Genomic DNA, 22,565 nt, shown 5'->3' with positions numbered 1-22,565 from the left:
CTGATTGGGTACGGCTTCCTGGGCCAAAGCTCAATAACAAACAACATGGCGTGCAATGCACCAGTAGTTTACATTACAAGAAAACGGTCGTCGTCAGGAGTTTATTGTATTGCCCCAGGCTGCACAAATGGATTTTATACAAAGAAGGAAGAAGTACATTTCCATAGGCTGCCACTAAAGGATGAGAAGCTGCTCAAAGTCTGGATGCCTGGTTCAATACAAAACATTGGATTTGAAGCCAGGATCTGTTCCCACAATATTCGATTTCTCAACGTATGCAGTCGGGAACACCGACCGTCCCAGCACGTCGGCCGCGCAAGACAATGACAGTGTCAACAAACGTGAAGTTCGAGCCACCAAACGAGTTGCTTCAGCTGCCGAGAGAAAGGTAAATATTGCAGCACTACCAGATAGCTCACACATGTATTTACTGACACAGTGTGACCTTATTAATTAACGCAATCACGTCCAAACTAAATGGTAGCTATTATTATGACGCACAATAGAGAATTGGGGGTGTTCTATAGCTCAACTAATTAAACTGGCATACACACGCTCATCTGTCGAAAACAGCCCTAAAAAGGCTAGTATTGCTATTGATGGATGGTATTGCAGGACCCAGAGCGCACGGAGCACAGAGCGGACAGCAGATAACGGAATTGCAGTTGTATTGCTTATAGATTATCAGAACATTTCAAAGGGGACACAGCCCCATTGGATATTAACCTATGGATTAACTACATCATCGTTTTTATCGTTGTAATGCCATTGAAGACCAGTTTAGAGCAGACAATGAGGAAGGTAAGCCGTTAGCCTGGCGTATGTTAGTACCTAGCGCCACTTGTTTTGATGTACGTTTTTGTGGATAACCTCGCGAGTTTGTATCTTTCAGTATTGAGGTGGGCACCGTTAGATTCTGTGTCTCCTTGCGATCATAAACGATGTGTTGGATGTGCGGCTAGGATAAGTAATAAGGGAGCTATCGGTGCAGTAATAGGTTAGCATTTTCGCTCGGGGCTAATTCAGAGGCTCACTGTTAGCATTGTGTTTTTTTAATTTTTTTATTCCGGATCGTATGCCACTCTATTCGACCGAATCGGTTCATAAGCATAGGCCATGGGATGCCTGGTAACTGTAGATGCTTCCACATCAATGTCATCTCCCGACGAATAGTCAAATTCATCGTTCAAAACGTCGATCTCATTGCAAAATTCCTCCATCGCTGCCATATCTGCTACGTTGTGTTGACTTCCAGTGGAGCGAAAACACAGCCAGTGACGTCACCATTTGGGACTCCCCTAATGGCCGCGGCCTGGTCCCGGAATTCCCCACCCGGCCGGCGGATAATTAATTTTCTTTTGGCGAGTAATATCATATACAATACATATTACGATCAATATCCATTGTAAAATGAATAAACTACCGGAATATTATAACTTTAATTGGTGTTTCCTTTCCCCTTTAAGGACTTAAAAACGTGGATGACCTTAAACTTTTTGATGTTAAACATGACCAAAACTGAAGTTATTGTACTTGGCCCGAAGAATCTACGAAACAAATTATCTAAAGATATACTAACTATGGATGGCATTAATTTGGCCTCCAGTGAGACTGTAAGGAATCTTGGTGTTATATTTGATCAGGATTTATCCTTTAACGCCCACATAAAATCTACGTAACATTGCAAAAATCAGGCATATCTTGCCTCAAAACGATGCAGAGAAACTAGTCCATGCATTTGTTACTTCTAGGCTGGATTATTGTAACTCTTTATTATCAGGGAGTACCAAGAAGTCAGTCAAGTCGCTTCAGCTGATTCAAAATGCTGCAGCTCGTGTACTAACCAGAGTTAGGAAAAGGGACCACATTACTCCTGTTCTGGCTGCCTTACACTGGCTCCCTATAGAACACAGGATAGAATTTAAAATTCTTCTTCTCGCCTACAAAGCCCTTAATGGGCAGGCGCCAACTTACTTTATAGAACTCATTATACCCTACTGTCCTACTAGGGCATTGCGTTCCAAGAATGCAGGGTTGTTGGTTGTTCCCAGGGCCGCCTTAATGCACGGGCTGACCTGGGGCTGACCTGGGGCCTACGGAGATCGGGGGCCTATCATGATCCAATTAAAATAAATAAAATATATATATTTTTTATTTCGAGTGTTTTTTTTAAAGATTTTAAATAAACAAAGTCTTGGCTTTCAGAATATGAAACTTTTATTTCCAAAATCACATGATAAATACATTTTTGAAGCTTGTAAAGGGAAGAAGACAGCTCTCCCTCGCCACTCTGCTGTTGCACAGCGCCGCTTCCCCTCCCTCCGCTGAAATTATTAATGTAAGGCGTATAGTAATAATAGATAACACGGCAGGGTCCGTTACAGTTTGTTTTCATTTGATTTCAAATAAACAAAGTCTTGGCTTTCAGAATATTAAACTTGTTTCTGCAAATTCAGATGATAAATATAACTTTGAAGCTTGTAACGGCATAATTACAAGCGGAGAACGGAGTAACTTGACGTCACAGCAGGCATAACAACAGCCGGTGTTTCTCGTGAGTGTTTTCCCCGGGAAACAAACACAAAACACACAAACGCAAAAATACACAAACACACACGTATACACACACACACTCGTGAGCTTCCCCCAGACCAGTAATCCAAACGAAAATATCTAATCTAATCTAATCAATCAGATCGATGGATTCCAGAGATTTTTCTCAAACATGATGACACCGAAACAGTCAGTGGGCACCACTTAACAGCCAATGAGAATGAGAATATGCTTCACATGTGATTCATTCAAATTGCGAGTGATTGAGTGACAGATGAAGGTTGTTTAGGAGAAAAAGTCGGAGAAGAAAAAGTTTGAGAGTGGCGCTCGGGAAAGGAAATTGTTGAGGGAAAAAAGTTTTGAGACAAGCAGCTAATACAAAGCATGTCGAAGCTTACAGGTTATTTTAAACCTGTCGGCCAGGATGAGGAGGAAGGACAGATGAGTTCTGTACCGAGCGGCAGCGGTGCCGGCCTCGGAGCCAAGTAGGCCGTCTGGTTCTGATAGCGATGGAGTAGCGGGAGAGGAAAAACAGACGGGAGGGACATTATCTGTTGGAGGAGATAGAGGACGACAAGGACTTGCTACGTGGAGAGGAGCCAACGGCAACCGGACAGATACATGAGGGAGGCCCGATGCGTCACTCATCTGGAGGAGAGGACCAGGCGCGCGTAGAGCAGAGTGGAGAAGTGCGATCACAGAGCCTGCCGAGGCTATAAATGACTTTGATTTGTTGTTTAAATAGGGGGCCTACAAAACCTATCAGCCCCAGGGCCTGATGGCAGGTTAAGGCTGGCTTGGTTGTTCCTAGAGTCTCTAAAAGTACAATGGGAGCCAGAGCCTTTTCTTATCAAGCTCCACATTTGTGGAATCAGCTTCCAGTTTGTGTTCGGGCGGCAGACACCCTATCCGTTTTTAAGAGTGCGCTTAAGACCTTCCTTTTTGATAAAGCTTATAGTTAGGGCTGATTAGATTCAGACCCTAGTTTTGCTGATAGGCTTAGTTTGTCAGGGGACATCTTCCTTCTTCCTTCTCTCTGTCTGTACCTGTGTACACTCATGTGTACACTCATGTTCCGATTAACCCAGCTTCCCCAAATGTCTTTCTTTTTGGTGTCTATATACGCCGGGATCCGGAGTCATGGATGATCCTGCGGTCCTGTGTCCTGGATCGCGAGCCCTGGATCGCGAGTCGTGGCTGTGGTCCTGGATCATCGGTCCTGGATTCATCTTCCTATTATACACACATGCATTTCCTAACATTTGGACTACCTATGTTGCAAATGTATTATCTTTTCAATTTACACACGGCATCTATGGCACGTCTGTCCGTCCTGGGAGAGGGATCCCTCCTCTGTTGCTCTCCCTGAGGTTTCTCCCATGTTCCCTTTAAACTGTGGGTTTTCTCCGTAAGTTTTTCCTTGTACGATGTGAGGGTCTGAGGACAGAGGGTCTAAGGACAGAGGGTGTCGTATTGTCATACTGATATTCTGTACACACTGTGAAGACCACTGAGACAAATGTAACATTTGTGATATTGGGCTATATAAATAAACATTGATTGATTATATCCATTAGCGTAGCTCGCTAGCACCAGAAGCTAACAGCAACGATCTCCGGTACCGGTGCGCTCTCTCTCTCTCTCGCTCATGCACACAAAATGGCTCGTTCCACACACACAGACACACAGACAGACAGACAGACAGACAGACAGACAGACAGACAGACAGACAGACAGACAGACAGACAGACAGACAGACAGACAGACAGACAGACAGACAGACAGACAGACAGACAGACAGACAGACAGACAGACAGACAGACAGACAGACAGACAGACAGACAGACAGACACACAACACACACACACACACACACACACACACACACACACACACACACACACACACACACACACACACACACACACACACACACACACACACACACACACACACACACACACACACACACACTACATACACACACACACACCACACACACACACACACACACACACACACACACACACACACACACACACACACAGCCGAGCTTTAATGAAACACAGAGACCCAGACGTAATAGTACTGTATCATATTATTTTGGAATCAATAATTTTTCAAATTATGATTTTTTTTTTTTTTATCTTTTTTTTTTTATATAACCATTTTTCCTCCTGGTCTCTCGCGCCCCCCCTGGCATGCCTCTGCGCCCCCCAGGGAGGGAGCGCCCCACACTTTGAGAACCACTGGTTTAAAGTAACATGTTTGGATATTTGACACAGTATAAGTGAATAAAGGCCATATATCTGCTGAGAAAGCATGACAAAAAGACACCATAAATAACTGTAGAAATAACCTGAGGATATTTTATAATGTGATCTTGTTCAATGTATCAAAGTAGTCCAGTAATAGTAGTCTATATTAATAAATCATTCACAAATCTCAAATGTACCACAGTGGGATTTACAACCTGTACGAGATACAACAGCCAGGACACAGAGGAAACACTTCTTTGTATTCTGCGAACAGGAACAGTAAGAAGCTCATTCAGAGTACTTTCCATGGTGCTAATTTGCCAATATGTAAAAAGAAAAATGTCTTACAGCAATCTAAAAACCCCTTTTTAACTTTTATTTTCTCTTAAACCTTTCTTATTGGTTGTGATTTTTGTGAAAATGTTTCCAGATCTCAAGAATGAACTTAACACCAGAATAGGATAACAAGTAGGAATAAGTTAGAATCATCATTTAGCAGAACTCCGCTCCATTCAATAAGAGGCCAGAGGAGGAAGAAGTACTCAGATCCTGTAATTGAGTACAAGTAGAGGTACCAGAGTGTAGGAATACTTGGACAATTAAAAGTCTAGTTCCTCAAGTAAAAGTAGAAAAGTATTCTCATCAAAATATAGTGAAAGTAGCGACAGTAAAAGTAGTCGTTGTTTGATTGGTCCATTTCAGAATAATATATATGATATGTTTTATAATGATTGATCATGAAAGTGTTCTCAAAGCTGGTGAAGGTGCAGCTAGTCTGAATGACTTTGTAGACTGCAGGGTAGCTGGTGGATTTACTCCAGGTGGAACTAAAGTCTGATTCAACACTTGATTAGATTTCACATCAATCAGCCAGATCTGTAAAGTAACTAAAGGGATTAAATACATGTAGTGGAGTACAAGTACACCATTTACCTCTGAACTGTAGTGGAGTAGAAGTACAAAGAAGCAAACTAAGTACAGTACTTGAGTAAATGTACTTAGTAAATTATATCGTCCATGTCTTTCTTACTTGCCATCAGAAATACACACAATACTCTATTGTCCCTCACCATCATGGACTGTAGAAGGCCCAAACTACTGCTTTTCAACAAGTGGAGTCGCCCCCTGCTGGATGTAAGAGAGAATGCAACATAAGGCCCTTTAGCATTGGTTTCCCCTGGTCCCTCACACTGACCATTTTACGGATACTTTTTGCTAAATTCTGCCCACATGTGGCAGTTTGTCTTTTGTCTTGATTGCATGACACTGAAGGTCAATGCAGTTTTCCCTTACCTTCCGGAAGCAGCAGGATGATCTGATGTCTCTCCGGTGCTTTGTCGCCCTCTAGCTGTCACAGGAAGAGTTGTCCCTTCACACTGGATCTCTGGAGCCCAGTGACACCACTTTGACACGTCACCTCCAGCCTGGTTGTTCCAAACTTCATCCAATGAAGATGTGTGGAGTCACCTGTGTTTTTGGGAACATTCTACAAAGCAGAAAGGTTGTTGTGTCCCTCCCCAGAACACACGGCTGCCTCTGAGCTGAGTCTCTAAACTCCCCCCGTGGGGCTGTCAGCAGAAAGGCTTCAGACAGACAGGTTTTTCATTTCCTAATCATGTCCAATCATCAGTTTGCCACAGGTGAAATCAAATCAAGGTGCAGAACGGCTCAAACATAATCCACCTCTTGGGAGGAACCTGAGCTCAACTCAAGGTCCCTGACTCCTTAGTCAATGGCTTTAGGTCCGTCTGGTAATGAATATGCAACACATCCTGTTTGGCTTGCCATTATGGAGTGGATCAATAAGGACAAATCAAATGTTATCATAAACAAAATGATACATCTCAAGGCCTTTATATACTGAGATAATACATTTCTGACAAATGGTTAAACAAGTGTTCTGAATACTACCATACAACACATAATTATACACAACATACAATTAAACCATGCTAATTCAAAGTAAACAATAAACAACAGTGCAAATGAGCATAGCATTTGTTAGAGGCCTGTGTGACAACAGGAATAAAACACTTGTATATGTTACGGCTGGCCTCTCGGACCCTGATTTGAGTCTTTCGGAGAAAAACAACGTATCAAGTATTTTTTCCTCACAAATATGAAAACATTATTTTGGAGTTGAAGGATTCCTTTAAAACAAACATGAGTCTCAGAAGTGATGCAGGGCAGAGATGGGGACTCGAGTCTGCGACTCGGACTCGAGTCGCATTTAAATCGCACACACAGAGACTTCAGACTTGACTTGGACTCGTGTGTTGGGACTCGTGAACAATCATTGTGTTTTCTATGTGTGGCGTATTAAAGGTGGGGTAGGTACATTTGAGAGAAACCGGCTCGAGATCGCTAGAATTTGAAAATACACAACCGGAGATAATCTGCTAGAGGCTGCTACTTCCTTATAGAGCCCGCCTCCTCCAAACACACACGAACGCGCACATGACCAATGAGGGCACGAGATAAGTTTGTGCCCAGATGGAAGGCTGACAGGCAGGTAGGCCATCCAGTTATTTTAGCCGGGCTCATTACGCAGACGTGCTGTTACTACCTCGTAGTAACACAATGGCGACCGGTGTAGGTACCAGATATGTTCGGGGTACCAGATATGTTCGGGTGTATTTCCGTCGCATCCGTAATCCGTCATATTCGTCGACTCACCTCCCTCTGCTCCCAGCGCTCTGCTGCCACACACCGGCCGTCTGCGGAACTGCAGCCGGAGGAACTCGGTACAGCTTGTTATGTGTGTGTACTTGTGCACATAAATAATGTTTCTAATTATTTACAATTAAAAAATATATATATTCTGCGTTACTTTAGCCAACACTTTTATAAGGCCACGAGATTAGATAATTACGAAATGTGTAGATAGAATACATATCTTTCAGGTTGTTATTTTGTCATTATTTTTCATGTTTTATTTACCTTTTAGTATTTTTATATAGTATCTGAACTTTGGAGAGGAGTTGGGAGACACACGACACATCAAATCACATCTACAGATCAAGACGAAGCAAATGGAAGTACTCCTAGCGTGAACATGTTTGTGAAAACGTGTGCAAAGTCTCCGAAAATCCTAAAAATAAGCTCATATTTGAATTCCCCATAAAAAAACACATCATTCAGTAAAAACAAGGCCCCACTGATCATCTGCTCCCTGATCTCTCTGCGAATTGAAAGTACTTATTGCCGGAGATCGCATGCTGTGGTTTTATTAAATGTGCCAAGTGCTAGGACTGTCTTATGGAAGAAAGCTTTCAGATGTGCAGCTCCACTAACTTGGAACAGTCTGCAAAAAGAATGGAAAATTACCAAGCTAGTACCACTACATGTTTTTAAAGCTTGGTTGGATGCTACACAATCAGATGCTGTTGGCACCTGTACATGTGGATAGATATGTTGTTCTGTTGTTTATGTTTTGCCTTTGATGTTATTCCATCCCATTTATCTCAACTCAAGTTAGTATTAAATGCAGACAACTCCAAACTCATGATATTCTCAAATGGCAAAAAGTTAACTTCTTTTCTCCCCAACATTTGTACTGTTCAAGGGACTGACATTCCACATGAAGACATACAAACATAAACAACAGAACAACATATCTATCCACATGTACAGGTACCAACAGCATCTGATTGTGTAGCATCCAACCAAGCTTTAAAAACATGTAGTGGTACTAGCTTATGTGTATGTAGTGACCCTTTCAATGTAAATGTCAGTCCCTTGAACAGTACAAATGTTGGGGAGAAAAGAAGTTAACTTTTTGCCATTTGAGAATATCATGAGTTTGGAGTTGTCTGCATTTAATACTAACTTGAGTTGAGATAAATGGGATGGAATAACATCAAAGGCAAAACATAAACAACAGAACAACATATCTATCCACATGTACAGGTGCCAACAGCATCTGATTGTGTAGCATCCAACCAAGCTTTAAAAACATGTAGTGGTACTAGCTTGGTAATTTTCCATTCTTTTTGCAGACTGTTCCATGTTAGTGGAGCTGCACATCTGAAAGCTTTCTTCCATAAGACAGTCCTAGCACTTGGCACATTTAATAAAACCACAGCATGCGATCTCCGGCAATAAGTACTTTCAATTCGCAGAGAGATCAGGGAGCAGATGATCAGTGGGGCCTTGTTTTTACTGAATGATGTGTTTTTTTATGGGGAATTCAAATATGAGCTTATTTTTAGGATTTTCGGAGACTTTGCACACGTTTTCACAAACATGTTCACGCTAGGAGTACTTCCATTTGCTTCGTCTTGATCTGTAGATGTGATTTGATGTGTCGTGTGTCTCCCAACTCCTCTCCAAAGTTCAGATACTATATAAAAATACTAAAAGGTAAATAAAACATGAAAAATAATGACAAAATAACAACCTGAAAGATATGTATTCTATCTACACATTTCGTAATTATCTAATCTCGTGGCCTTATAAAAGTGTTGGCTAAAGTAACGCAGAATATATATATTTTTTAATTGTAAATAATTAGAAACATTATTTATGTGCACAAGTACACACACATAACAAGCTGTACCGAGTTCCTCCGGCTGCAGTTCCGCAGACGGCCGGTGTGTGGCAGCAGAGCGCTGGGAGCAGAGGGAGGTGAGTCGACGAATATGACGGATTACGGATGCGACGGAAATACACCCGAACATATCTGGTACCTACACCCATAGACATATAAAGAGTAGACGCCGCATCGACCGCTGCTGCCTATTGGCGCTGACGAGCCGTGGGGCCGCCATCTTGGACCGGTCACCCGCTCCACTCAGTGTAATCTGTCTGGCAGGCGCAATGAAGTGTCAGCGCATTTTATCAATCATAACTCGCTGAATACAAAACTGATTTTCACGGGGGGGGGTTTTCTGCAAACGTCATATATGTAGGCATGATACCGGACACATGATTCGGCGTATTTTAATATTCATAGTAGGCTTAACAGCAATAGAATATTCTGGTATTTGATAGCCTATGTTATGTATGATAGGTATTTTGCAAAAGACACACGATATATAATATATACACACACACACATAAAAAAACACTAATGGTCTATATATGATAGAGAAGCAGATTGTGTAGGCCTATACTCAGCTATTTTAATAAGTTGAAAAATGAAGAAACAATAATACATTATACATAGACAGAAGTTATATATCAGTAAAAATGAATATCTATGTCATAAAAAATGAAAATGTACTTCTACATCTATATAAAAAATGTAAATGTTCAAGTTAAACACAAGAACATGACACCACCCCGCCCAAACCATATTTACACAAAGTTGCTCATGACACCCGAATGCCCCGTGCATGCGGCTCCTCCAAAGCATGACTGAGAACCTCTTTCTCATATCTTTGTCTTTGGGAAACCTTCAAAATAAAAACGGGAGATTTGAGAGTCAACACAAAAACATTTTAAGAAGGAGGTCAAGCTTATTTTCTTCCTTCTTCTTCCTAGATAGATTAGATTAGATTTTAGATTTAGATTAGGACCCTTTGTGTTTCAGGTGACAAAGACTTCGTCAGGTAATATGCAATGGGAGCCTTCCAATGTCCGTGTAGGCCAACCACCATGAACACAAGAGCCTCAGTAGCAGCATCGGTCTCATTGTTTCCATCACCCATGTCTACAAAAGCAGACATTGACTGGTTATGTGGATTATATTGCACATGTTTTCTGATGGCCATGTCATCCAACATGAGTGAAACACATCCATATTTAGCCTGGTCGTCCTGGCATCTTCTCTCCAGCATATCCAGCATCATCTTGTTCAGGCCAGGCTTGCCATCCACCGAACACAGCCACCTGTAAACAAATTGAGAAGTAGCTATTTAACGTACTTGCAACCGTAATTTCCAAAAATGAAATTGAACAACATTAAGACTACCTTTTTGTTGTAGTCTCTCTGAGGTATTTGTATGCCTTTGGACCATGTAGATGGAGTGTGAGGGCAAACTCTCTGTGGTCCTTGGAGTACTCATGGCCCTGCTTTGCCTTCAAGTCTATTTGAAGATCTGAAATTGTATGAGAAAAAATTAATAAGTCCCCTTCATATAATAACAAAGGAGTTTAATAAAGAGTGTAAGAGTAAGATGTACATGAATCTCAAAGTGCTACTTTCATCTTCCCTGAGTAGAAATCAAGCCTCTCTTTGAGTTCTTCATTAATGAGGTTCTTTTCCCTCAAATCCCCCAAAAGACTCCTCACTGTGGTCTCTGCCCTCTTTTCTCTAGCCATGGCATTCTTCCTCTCTCGCTCGAGATTCTCCACTCTTGCTAAAGCTTCATTGAGTCTGGCCTTAAGAGCAGTAGGAGAAGCAGGCGAGACATCGCTATGATCCTAGAAAGAGGGATGAACATGGTTTGAGTGATGTTTCACTTCACACACATCACTTTGACACAACTAGAGTATGGCCCACATTCTTTCTTATAGTCATCACCTGTCAAAGCCACTGCCAGCATCATGTGTGTGTGTGTGTGTGTGTGTGTGTGTGTGTGTGTGTGTGTGTGTGTGTGTCAGGAATGCATGTTCAACATGTCTTCAATTGTGTGTGTGTATGTGTTTATTTGTGAGTGTGTTTACTATGAGTGGCAGCAAACAAGAGAGATTTTACTTTGTCTAGGACCCTTATGATGTTGAAAATAGAAATACTCACATCATTAGGCTGAGGTTGTGAGTGTGAGGTTGAAGCTTCTGGGTCGTCCTGAGGGGCCACAGACAGGCTCTCTTCAGCTTTTCTGGAAGTAGACGTAGTCCTGCCCTTTTCTGGCTAAAATGACACACACACACACACACACACACACACACACACACACACACACACACACACACACACACACACACACACACACACACACACACACACACACACACACACACACACACACACACACACACACACACACACACACACACACACACACACACACACACACACACACACACACACACACACACACACACACACACACACACACACACACACACACACACACACACACACACACACACACACACACACACACACGTCACACGTCACCCTGCCCTGTTATTGATAATAGAATATTTACATTTATGAATGCTAATAACCGTATGATGATACACCTACTCTTTGGAGGTGAACCGGGAAGCTGAAGATGGAGGGAATAACACCATCTCTGAGTCGGACAATCTGTCCTGTCAAACTCGTCCTGCTTAAAATGCTCACTGCAAATCACGGATGACTCGCTTGCAGTGAACCCTTCCCTCCTCAAAGCAACTTCCCACTTCTTTCTCATATCTTTGTCTTTGGGAAACCTTCAAAATAAAAACGGGAGATTTGAGAGTCAACACAAAAACATTTTAAGAAGGAGGTCAAGCTTATTTTCTTCCTTCTTCTTCCTAGATAGATTAGATTTTACTGTATTCATCCCACAACGGGGACATTCACTTGTTACAGCAGCGATTTATAAAGTCTCAGTTGGCCATGAACATAATGTTTGCTGGCTACGATTTCGCTGGCGGACATCAATACAGTACAATAATATTCTATTTACAAAATACAACCAATTATAATGTTGAATCTTACTTGTGAAAAGTAATCCCCCGACCCCTGTTCGCAATCGTCCGCCGATTTGCACAGCAATATGCTGCACAGTGCTCTGGCATCTTGAAACCTCTGCTGAAACCTCTGCTGTCTCTGGGTAGAATGTCTGTAGGATGACCGGTCCAAGATGGCGGCCGTATTTCTTGCGCCCCAGCAGCCAATGCGGCGTCTACTCTTTATATGTCTATGGGCAGCACACCTGCGGCTGTACCGCTTGGAATTAGGTTCAACTACAAAAACTTCAAACAAAACGCCGGCGGCACCAACAAAAGGAGCGCACACTGCAAAGTCTGCAATATCAAAATCAAGGATGCTGGCGCAACAACGTCAAATTTCATCAGGCACTTGAAAACTCACCCGGAGAGGTCAGTCACATTAACGCATGGACGGTTAGCAAACATGTTTAGCTCAGCATCAGCTATGTAATGTTAACTTAGCTTGCTGCTAGCTTTGTATTGGTGATACTGATTTCTGATTTTTTTTAATTTATCCTTTATTTATCCAGGAATGTCCCATTGAGATACAAGATCTCTTCTTCCAGGGAGTCCTGACCAACACGGCACACAACAAGTTTCAACATAAAACAAAGGCATTAAACAAAAAAACATACAATTCAAATATAAATACAGAAGGCCATTTGTGCAGTGGCAAGAAGCATAATCACATCAGCAATAGCATCAGGTAAAACAGTTACATGTTTCATGAAGGGCTAATCGTAGCATACCTTTAAAAGCATTTACAGTAGGAAGTGCCTCTAGACAAAGTTTTACTTGCAGCGTATTCCATAAAAAGGGAGCATAGTGGGAGAATGCAGCTTTACCAAGCTCTGACTGCATCAAAGGAACATTTAAAAGCATCCCATTTGCTGCTCGTCTAGTATTAAAAAAGCAAGTATAAAAGGACAGAAGTCTGGAGATATATAAGGGCAGCTTACCTAGCAATGACTTAAGGATAAAAATCAACATGTGTGATTGTCTTCTTTGGTACAGAGAGGACCATCCTAAGGACTGATACAAAGTGCAGTGGTGGGTGCGAGAGCCTGCACCCGTTACAAAACGTATAGCAGTATGGTACGCAGAGTCCAGCTTTTTAAGCAGGGAGGAAGAAGCATGCATATAGATCACATCGCCATAGTCTAATACAGACAGAAAGGAACTCTGCACAATTCTCTTCCCGGCTTCAGACGGGAAACATTTCCTTAAACGAAAGAAAAAGCCCAGTTTAGGTCTAAGTTTTCTCAGTAGGTTCCCAATATGAACATCAAAGGCCATCTTTTCATCAATCCATATGCCCAGATATTTGTAGGATGCTACTTTATCAAGGCATGTCCCTTCCAGTGTAAGAATCGGAGGGACAGCTGTATTAGCTCGAGAGCGAGAGAAGGTCATGTACTTGGTCTTTTTTGCATTAAGGACCAGTCTTAGCCTTAGCAAGGAGTGTTGCAGTGTATTAAAAGCATCCTGTAGAAGCTCTATAGCCTGAGTTAAAGAGGAAGCCACTGTGTAAACAACTGTATCATCGGCGTATAAATGAAACCGTGCTGGGTTTATCCCATTTCCTAGTTCATTTATAAAGATGGAGAATAAGACAGGGGCCAAAATAGAGCCTTGTGGAACACCTTTGTTTATAGTAAGAGCAGCTGAGGTATAATCTTCTACTGAGACACACTGAGTTCTTTCAGATAGATAGTTTTTAAACCAGCTCAAAGCCATTTTGCCAAGACCTATGCAGCCAAGCCTCTGCAGTAGCAATGCATGATCCACAGAATCAAAAGCTTTAGACAGATCAACAAACAATGCTGCACAGTGTTTTTTCTTGTCTAGTGCTTCAATGATGTCATTTGAGACTAGCATAGCCTCTGAGTAGTACTATGGCCTGATCTGAAGCCTGACTGAGACTCGCTAAGAATATTATGGTCAGTTAGAAACTTTTTCAGTTGTTCGTTTACAAGAGATTCAAAGACTTTGGCCATTACAGACAGTCTGGAAATAGGGCGATAATTATTTAGGTCAGAGGGGTCTCCGCCCTTTAACAAGGGGAGAACCATGGCCGACTTCCATGAGCTAGGTAATTCACCAGCACAAAGACTGAGATTCAGAATAGAGGTTATGGGTTCTGCAATCAGACCTGCAGCAACTTTGAAGAAGAACGGCTCTATCTTGTCTGGGCCTGAAGATTTCTTTACATCTAGGCTCATTAAAGCTTTGTGAACCTGAGAGGTCAAGATGGGGGCAAAGGTGAACAGTTGATCAGGGTCAAGTGGCGGAGGACCTGGCTCTCCTTCTGCAGCGATCATCCCTGAGTTGCTAGAATCAAAGATTGGGCCAGCAGAAATAAAATGATTATTAAAGCTGTCTGCAATATCCATTTTGCCCTTGATTTCACTCTGATTTACCCTTAAGAGATCAGGACGGCTGTTTGGAGTGATAGAACCTGAGGAGGATTTAACAAGTTTCCAAAGCTTTGCAGGGTTATTCAAATTGTCATGTATTGCATTAAGATAGTAGGCACATTTAGAGTTTTTAATCAGCTTAGTGCATTTGTTTCTTAATGTCCTATACAGATTCCAATCTAATGGAATATTCGATTTCTTTGCTTTAGCCCAGGCAGTGTCTCTCTGTCGAATGAGAGAGGATATAGAATCATTAAACCAGGGGTTGTCTTTACCGCTTATCCTAGATGTCCTAAAAGGAGCATGCTTGTCACATATAGCCAAGAAGGTGGATTTAAAATAATTCCATGCTAACTCAACATCGGTCATAAGTGAAACAATGTGTAAATCACTATTAAAAACATCATGTAGAAACGCCTGCTCATCGAAATGTTTGAATCGCCTCTTGTGAATGAAACGTGGCTTTCCTTTAGGTTTCTGAAGTGTTTTGCTTATAAGTTGTTTGCATTTAGCTAAAGTGTGATGTTTTTCCTCATATTGCAATAGCCTGTTTAAAGTGATCATATAACAAACAACTCATCAGTACTGATACTGTATGCTAATAGAGAGGCGAAGTCCCTCCCTTTCCGGGAGCCTCCATGGGACCCCGGAAGCGTAAAATTATACATTGAAGTCAATGGAGAGAGAAAGGTTATCTTTTGATCCCGTTTGAATTGTGCCACGAATGACACATATGATGTTTGTCAATTTAAAAGAATATTTTGCAAGTCAAAAAAATAAAAATGTGTCGTAAAACTGTGAAGTTACACATTTTTTTGTGTGAAACCGCTGAGTGAACTACAGGTCTCTGGTCTCGCACAATACGCGTCACCATCACAAAGACGGCCGTCACGTTAGCAAATTTCACCTGTTTCTTTCAGAATGAGAATACAAGTATAAAACGAGGTGACTACAAGTCTGGACACGTTGAGAGCTGTACATACACGAAAGGGGAGTTATGTCAGCTAGCTAACATTAGCTAACAAGGTACACTAACGTGTTTTGTTTCAGTAACTAGTTTTCTCCTTAAGAACTTCGTGGTCTCTGTGTATGCTGTGGATAACATTAGTGTTCACAAGAACAAGGTAAACTCCCGTGTTTTGTTTTAGTTGCTCTTCAGATTGAAGCGGCCAGTTTTATATCGACTATACTGTATGTGTGATCTCCTTTTACATCTCGTTGTGTCATTTGAGTTTATTTGCTGTGTGTAGATTCAAGGGTTTTGGTTATCTTGTCAATTTGTTTGGTTATCCAGGCACAGCTGTGTGTGACTCCCTCGGGTACACTGGTATGTGTTTTCCTAATGTAGAGAGCATTGATTAATTAATAAACTACACACTGAGTCTAGATCCTGACCAAATCCTTTTTTATTGTTGATCAAATGTTTTTCAAAAATGTATTCATACACATTTAGAAAAATACAATGTACAATCACAACCAGTACAACACACTTACAAAAAATACAGAAAAAACAAACAATAACAACAATCAGACAAAACTATGGAAAAATAACCCCTCCCACCCCCAGATCCGGACCATCCTTGTATTATTGCTCATTCAATCTATTATAGCATGCTAACAAACATGGTACTTTCTTTATTTGTACAGATCTGCATGGGAGACGATGGCGCGATGCAGAGCGCTGTCTGTGATTGTGCTCGGGGGATGTACAAATGCAGCCACGCTGCAGCATTGGCAATATGTGCCATGTGGCAGATCAGCTCCACAGATGTTGAGTGCCAGTGGAGGAAGCCTGGCACTTCCAAAGTAGTCCAGCCGGTGTCTCAACTTTACCAACAGTGAGAGGAGACATACAACCCACTGGCCAGAGACATCGCCACTCAGGATGTAGACTGGTTCAGGTCTGCACAGTGTGGCATGGCATGGCTTTTGTCACCTGAGCCAGAGCCGTGGCCTCAACATCAGGCCATTGTCACCGTGCCGGAGCTGGTGAAGGGGCATGGGGGTCGGTGGCTTGAGGCAATTCTTGCCTCAATGCGACTGAGCAGAGACCAGCAAGCTGCCATCCAGACAGCCACCGGAGGACAGCGGACAAAGTGGCAGTTACACAGGCGGGGCAGGTTGACAGCCAGCAAGTTTGGTGCTGTGCTGCGGTCGGGACTTTCATCCACTCCATGCGCGTCCCTCATGAAGAGGGTGCTCGGGGGGTACAACTTGGCTGTCAACTGGGGGGTTGTAAACGAGGCCGAAGGGGTGAAGGCTTTTGTGCAGGCCTCTCAGGAGACAGTGTTCGAGTCTGGTCTCTTTGTGAGTGAATCGGTGTTTTGGGAGCATCCCCCGATGGACTTGTGCAGCCATCTGCCCTGCTGGAGGTGAAGTGTCCACCATCATTATATAGGATATATATATATATATATATATATATTTGTATACATATCTGTAAATTGTATAATTTTATTTGATTTAAAAGTATTTTTGATCTCTGTCTATAAACACAAACTGAGTAAGATTGACAATAAAGTTGACTTTGAAAAATATATATATTCTTTATGAAAATAGTTGACTGTTGGAGAAATGAATCCAAATGAAACGTTGGACTGAACTACAACTACGCCTTTAAATCTCTACGGACTGTTTTTCAGTGGGATGGCAAGTTCCTATCTTTAAACATTTATTAGTTTTTTCTCAGAACAGATTTGATTTTCTGAAGTTAATTTAACTTAAGGTAATCAATTTGTTTAGGGTTGAATAAAATAATGATAAACATTTCATTTGGATAATTTACTGACAGAATAAGAAACTCAATGATGCTCTACTCACCTGTTCCTTTTTATAAAGTGAAACAGTTGAAACGATAGATTTTAGTAAACTTAAAAACAACCTTCTCCAAAAGCTATCAAGGAATATACCTAATACTTGTTTTAGAACTTTATTACATATTTTTATATAAATAGTCTGAGTGATCCATAATTGACAGAAGCTTGTGTTTACACTGACCTGTTACTCATATGTTAATGTCTTTGTAACTTCAGTAAACCACTACCTCACTAATTTATTTCATTCATCACGGTTCAGTAAACTAAGTGACACATGAACCAGTTTAATAATTATAATAACGTAGGATTGCAACTCTTTGAAACTGTAGGTGGCTCTTAAAAGAGCCGTTGTGTTTGGGTGTGCTGGTCTCAGGTCAGTCTAAGCCCTCTCTCGCGGATGCGGCTGGATGTCCTTAGGCATGATGTTGACCCTCTTTGCTTGGTTCATCTTACTGGGGGGCAGCTACATGGATGTCGGTGCAGTCCACAGTCATTGTGCAGATGAAGGCAGAATGAATGTATTATTGACTCCGAATGAAGCACAACTTCATGTCATACAATACATTGACTTTATTTGTAATTGTGTAAAAAAAATAAAGCATTGATTAGCAAGCAGGACCTGCAGGAACAGAGCACGGTGATGGATGGAGCTGGGAAGAGAGAAGAATAAAGAAAACAGATCAACTTCATTATCGGATATTAAAAATTAAATTTCAAAACAAGTTGCCACTCCTACAGTTTTCTAGTGTGTAAAGATGATTTCACTTGACCTATGCACAATATCACACTCAATACATGTGTGTCTCTGGGGGGTGCATTGTGCCTTTGATGTATATAAATAATATACCATAACCAAATACTATTACGTACAGTGGAAATCAGGTTGCCAGAGCAGGTCAGTGTGCATGTTCCTCATGGTCTCAGCAGTTACAGGTGAGGTAAAGGAAATAAAAGAGAAAAAGGTCAGTAACAACACTTTAAAGTAACAACACTTTAAATAATTATCTCTTTTAATAATGTTCTATCAGTAATCACTCAACTACTGTCTTTCCAACAAACAGATTGACTCACTATCATCACAATGAAACACGTCCAGAAGAATGGACCACAGATGGAAATTAGCTATTAGCTATAATCTGGCATATTGCATCTCTTCTCTTTGCTGAGATTAATGTTTTTGTATGCATGGTCCTTCTATAAATAAATACATGTCATGCAAAGCTGCCTGCCTGCCTTCCTTCCTTTGACTCTCCCTGAACTGCCTGATCCTTTAATGTTCAATGTTAACCATTTGAGCAGATAGCATTAAGTAGAAAAGATCACAGATGCTAATCTGCCGTTAGCCTACCTCCCGCCCCCTTAGCACCTGGTGGAGGGGGCGATAGGCTCCTCTTCAAATGTTTCACAAAATACTTACCATCATGACTACTCTTACTGTTTAACATTTGGGTTTACTTCATGTTAAGGCTAATACAAATGACAATGTGATGCTAACTAACGTGCTCGCTACTAGCTATGTAGCTAGCTTGACTGTGTTCCATGCACAACATGTGTATTACCTGATATGTTTGGTCCAACGACTCCTGGTCCTTTCATCAGACGGGAAGCGATAGAACGAGCTATGATCTATAAGTATGATCACTTATGTGATTACAACCTGGTACAAAGCACACAGGCATCTTGTAAAAGTGAATTTATTTTTAGCAATCTCTTATTTATTGGAGGGAATAAATCAGTTATGAGATCTTCTTCTTCGCTTTAATTACGAGTCGCAACCACTTGGAGCATTATCGCCTGTGACATCACTTACGCGAGCCAGAATGGGATTTGGGATTTGTAGTCTTTGTAGTCGCGTATTTTTCATAGTCTTATATTTCAACAGTTTTACGACAAAATGTGACTTTTTTGACATGGAACTTATTGTTTAAGATTGACAAACATCATATGTGTAGTTCGTGGCACAATTCAAACGGGATCAAAAGATACGGTTTCTCTCCCCATTGAATTCAATGTTAATTTTTCGCTTCCGGGGTCCCATGGGCCGGAAGTAGATGGGCGTGACTTCGCCTCTCTATAGATATAGGAGTGATAATAACACAGTACATGCTTTGCATTTCTTAGATATAGCTGTGCAGTATTCTTAACAGACTGGATAGCAGCAGACGATAGAAGGCTTATTACAACCAGAACAGACATGAGACTTTTATTTTTTTAGACACTTGAGACTTGACTTGGACTCGTGACCAAAGACTTGAGACTTGATCAAGTCTCACCCCACAAAGACTTGAGACTTGACTTGGACTCGTGACCAAAGACTTGAGACTTGACTTGGACTTGCAAAAAAAGACTTGTGAACATCTCTGATGCAGGGCTAACGAAAGGTCAACCAGGAGTCGTCCCCTCAGGTAGGGGTGAGGTCACCTGTAGAGGGGCGTGTCTCTGGGACAGTTACCATGCCAATGGTTGCATTTATGACTGAACCTTTCTCTGCAGCAGCCTTAAAGATTTACAGCTCCACAATTAGAGGATAAACAGAGAGCTGAAGGCCTCGGGTGGTCTGCAGCTGGTGGTCCGGACTCTGTGTCGCTGAGCCGGGTCAGAGAGGGGCCGATGGAGGCCAGTGACCACTGAGGAGGGCTGTCTCTGGCCGGCAGACGTGCATGGTTACAATCATCCTCACATACAGATTAACAGGATGATAAAACATTTGTCTGAAGCCATTTAACGCGGGAAATTGGAAAGCAGTCGTGAATGCATTGCAATCCCCACATTAGCGCTTTATATATTGGGTCAACACACACACACACACACACACACACACACACACACACACACACACACACACACACACACACACACACACACACACACACACACACACACACACACACACACACACACACACACACACACACACACACACACACACACACACACACACACACACACACACACACACACAATTGATTAATATAATAATATTGATTCAATCATTTTCATTTAGTTTAGTTTATTTTTTTCGAGTGTGTAAAACCAAAGAAAATACAAATGAAACAAAAGATGATACAGACATGATACAGTACTATACAAATTAATACAATAACAAAACGAAATATTTAATTAATAATTGAATAGTCTGTAGTTTCATTGTCTGATATCAATAAAGAACAAAGCTTTAGCTAATTACACGTCCGAAAAGGGGTCGGAAGAAGTTTACACTTATTTAATCCGACGCCTTCTCCCTTTTTTTTTTTTACATCTTAATATATGTTAACATACAATATCAATGTATACTTTAACCTTGAATAATTTATATAATCATTCATATAATATATACAGGCAAGCTAGGAGAATGGTCTCTCTATATATATATATAATATATATATATATTATATATATATATAATATATATATACACACATATGTACATACACAAATTCATACAAACACAAATTCATAAATAGAATACAAAACAAGAATGTAAACAGTTATGGTTTAGCGATGTCCTCCCTGTACCTGTACGTGAGAAGTGTGTCTTTAAACCTCTTTTTGAATAGTTGGATGTTTGGACATCCCTTCAGCTCCTCACTCACGTTGTTCCAGATCTTCACCCCACAAACAGAAACACAAACACTTCTCTTTGTGGAGCGCACCCTAACATTAGTGAATATAAATGAACCACGTAAATAATAATTCCCTTGTCTTTCATTGAACAATATCTGAATATTCAGGTCATTGAACGTGTTTTGCCTTCAACATGATTTGTGCAATTTGGAATTCAACAAGATCTGACAGTTTTAATAATTTTAGCTCTAAGAATAATGGGTTTGTATAATCCCTATAGCCGACATTTTTAAGAAGTCTTATTGCTCTTGTTTGTAGAATAAATAGGGATTGTGTTGTAGTTTTATAATTACTGCCCCAAACCTCTGCACAGCAACTTAAATAAGGTAACACCAATAAACAGTAAATAATGTAGAGGGAATTTTGATCAAGAATCTGTTTTGCCTTCTTGAGACTTTGGATGAATATGTTTTATGTGGTTTCCAGCTCAGTTTCTCATCAATTGTGATTCCAAGGAATGTATGTTCTTTAACTCTCAATGAAAATCCCATCTATCTTAATGGATGCCTGTGTATTGCTATTTCCAAATATGATTAATGTTGTTTTATTCAAGTGTAATGATAACTTATTGCTGTTTAGCCATAACTTTAGTTTTCAGCTGTGATCTCTTCCAATAGTAGCTGTACATTGTCCCCAGAACAAAATATATTAGTGTCATCAGCAAACAAAACAAACTTGAGTACTGTCAATACATTGCATATTTCATTGATATACATAATAAATAGTTTCGGCCCCAATACTGACCCCTGGGGGACACCGCATTTAATGTCCAAATATGAAGAACAACACTCTCCCAGCTTCACAAACTGTTGCCTGTTGGTATTTTATAACTAATCTTGTGATCAATATGGAAACATTAACGTTGCTGTACTTGACTTGTTTGAGACGACAGTAAGCCTGGATTTTGATTAGCAGAAGGGAAACAGTCAGATATTCCTCGTAATTCTTCAAAGACAAATGTCCTACGTAAGAATTGATAACAAGCTCACATTTCCTGTCCATGTCTGTTTTGTGTGTGAAGAAAAAAGGTACAAAGAATTAACAACAAAAGGATTCACTAAAACAGAAACGCAACTGAATTCAGCTGAAACTAAAAGCTTGTGTCATCTATACGACGGACTATGACAAATGTTTATGGTTCCAGCAAATCGCTTTTCACACGATGAAGAAACACCAGGAGAACAGAGCGTTAGTTTATTATATCTTTATCAAATTCAACGCCTCCTACAAACATAAAGGCAGAAGTTTCATTGTGTCATTTCATCAGAGGATGGAAATAGAAAGATGTATTTACATATTTAAATTCAAAA

The 22,565-nt window shown here is 40.9% G+C and overlaps 1 long non-coding RNA gene across 1 annotated transcript; it reads right to left on the bottom strand.

Moving 5' to 3' along the window:
• Positions 1-10,562: 10,562 nt before the first annotated feature.
• LOC139433203 (uncharacterized) lies at positions 10,563-12,598 on the bottom strand. The gene is made up of 5 exons (XR_011642766.1): positions 12,406-12,598; positions 11,947-12,134; positions 11,494-11,607; positions 10,726-11,177; positions 10,563-10,643 (listed from the first exon to the last, which is right to left on the bottom strand). It is a non-coding gene; the product is annotated as an uncharacterized lncRNA (long non-coding RNA).
• Positions 12,599-22,565: the final 9,967 nt, after the last annotated feature.

This window comes from Pseudochaenichthys georgianus, unplaced genomic scaffold (genome assembly GCF_902827115.2).
Source record: "Pseudochaenichthys georgianus unplaced genomic scaffold, fPseGeo1.2 scaffold_1215_arrow_ctg1, whole genome shotgun sequence".
In the NCBI taxonomy this organism is placed as follows: Eukaryota; Metazoa; Chordata; class Actinopteri; order Perciformes; family Channichthyidae; genus Pseudochaenichthys; species Pseudochaenichthys georgianus.
The sequence above is the reverse complement of the archived record's forward strand: the minus strand, read 5'-3'. Positions and strand labels throughout refer to the sequence as shown.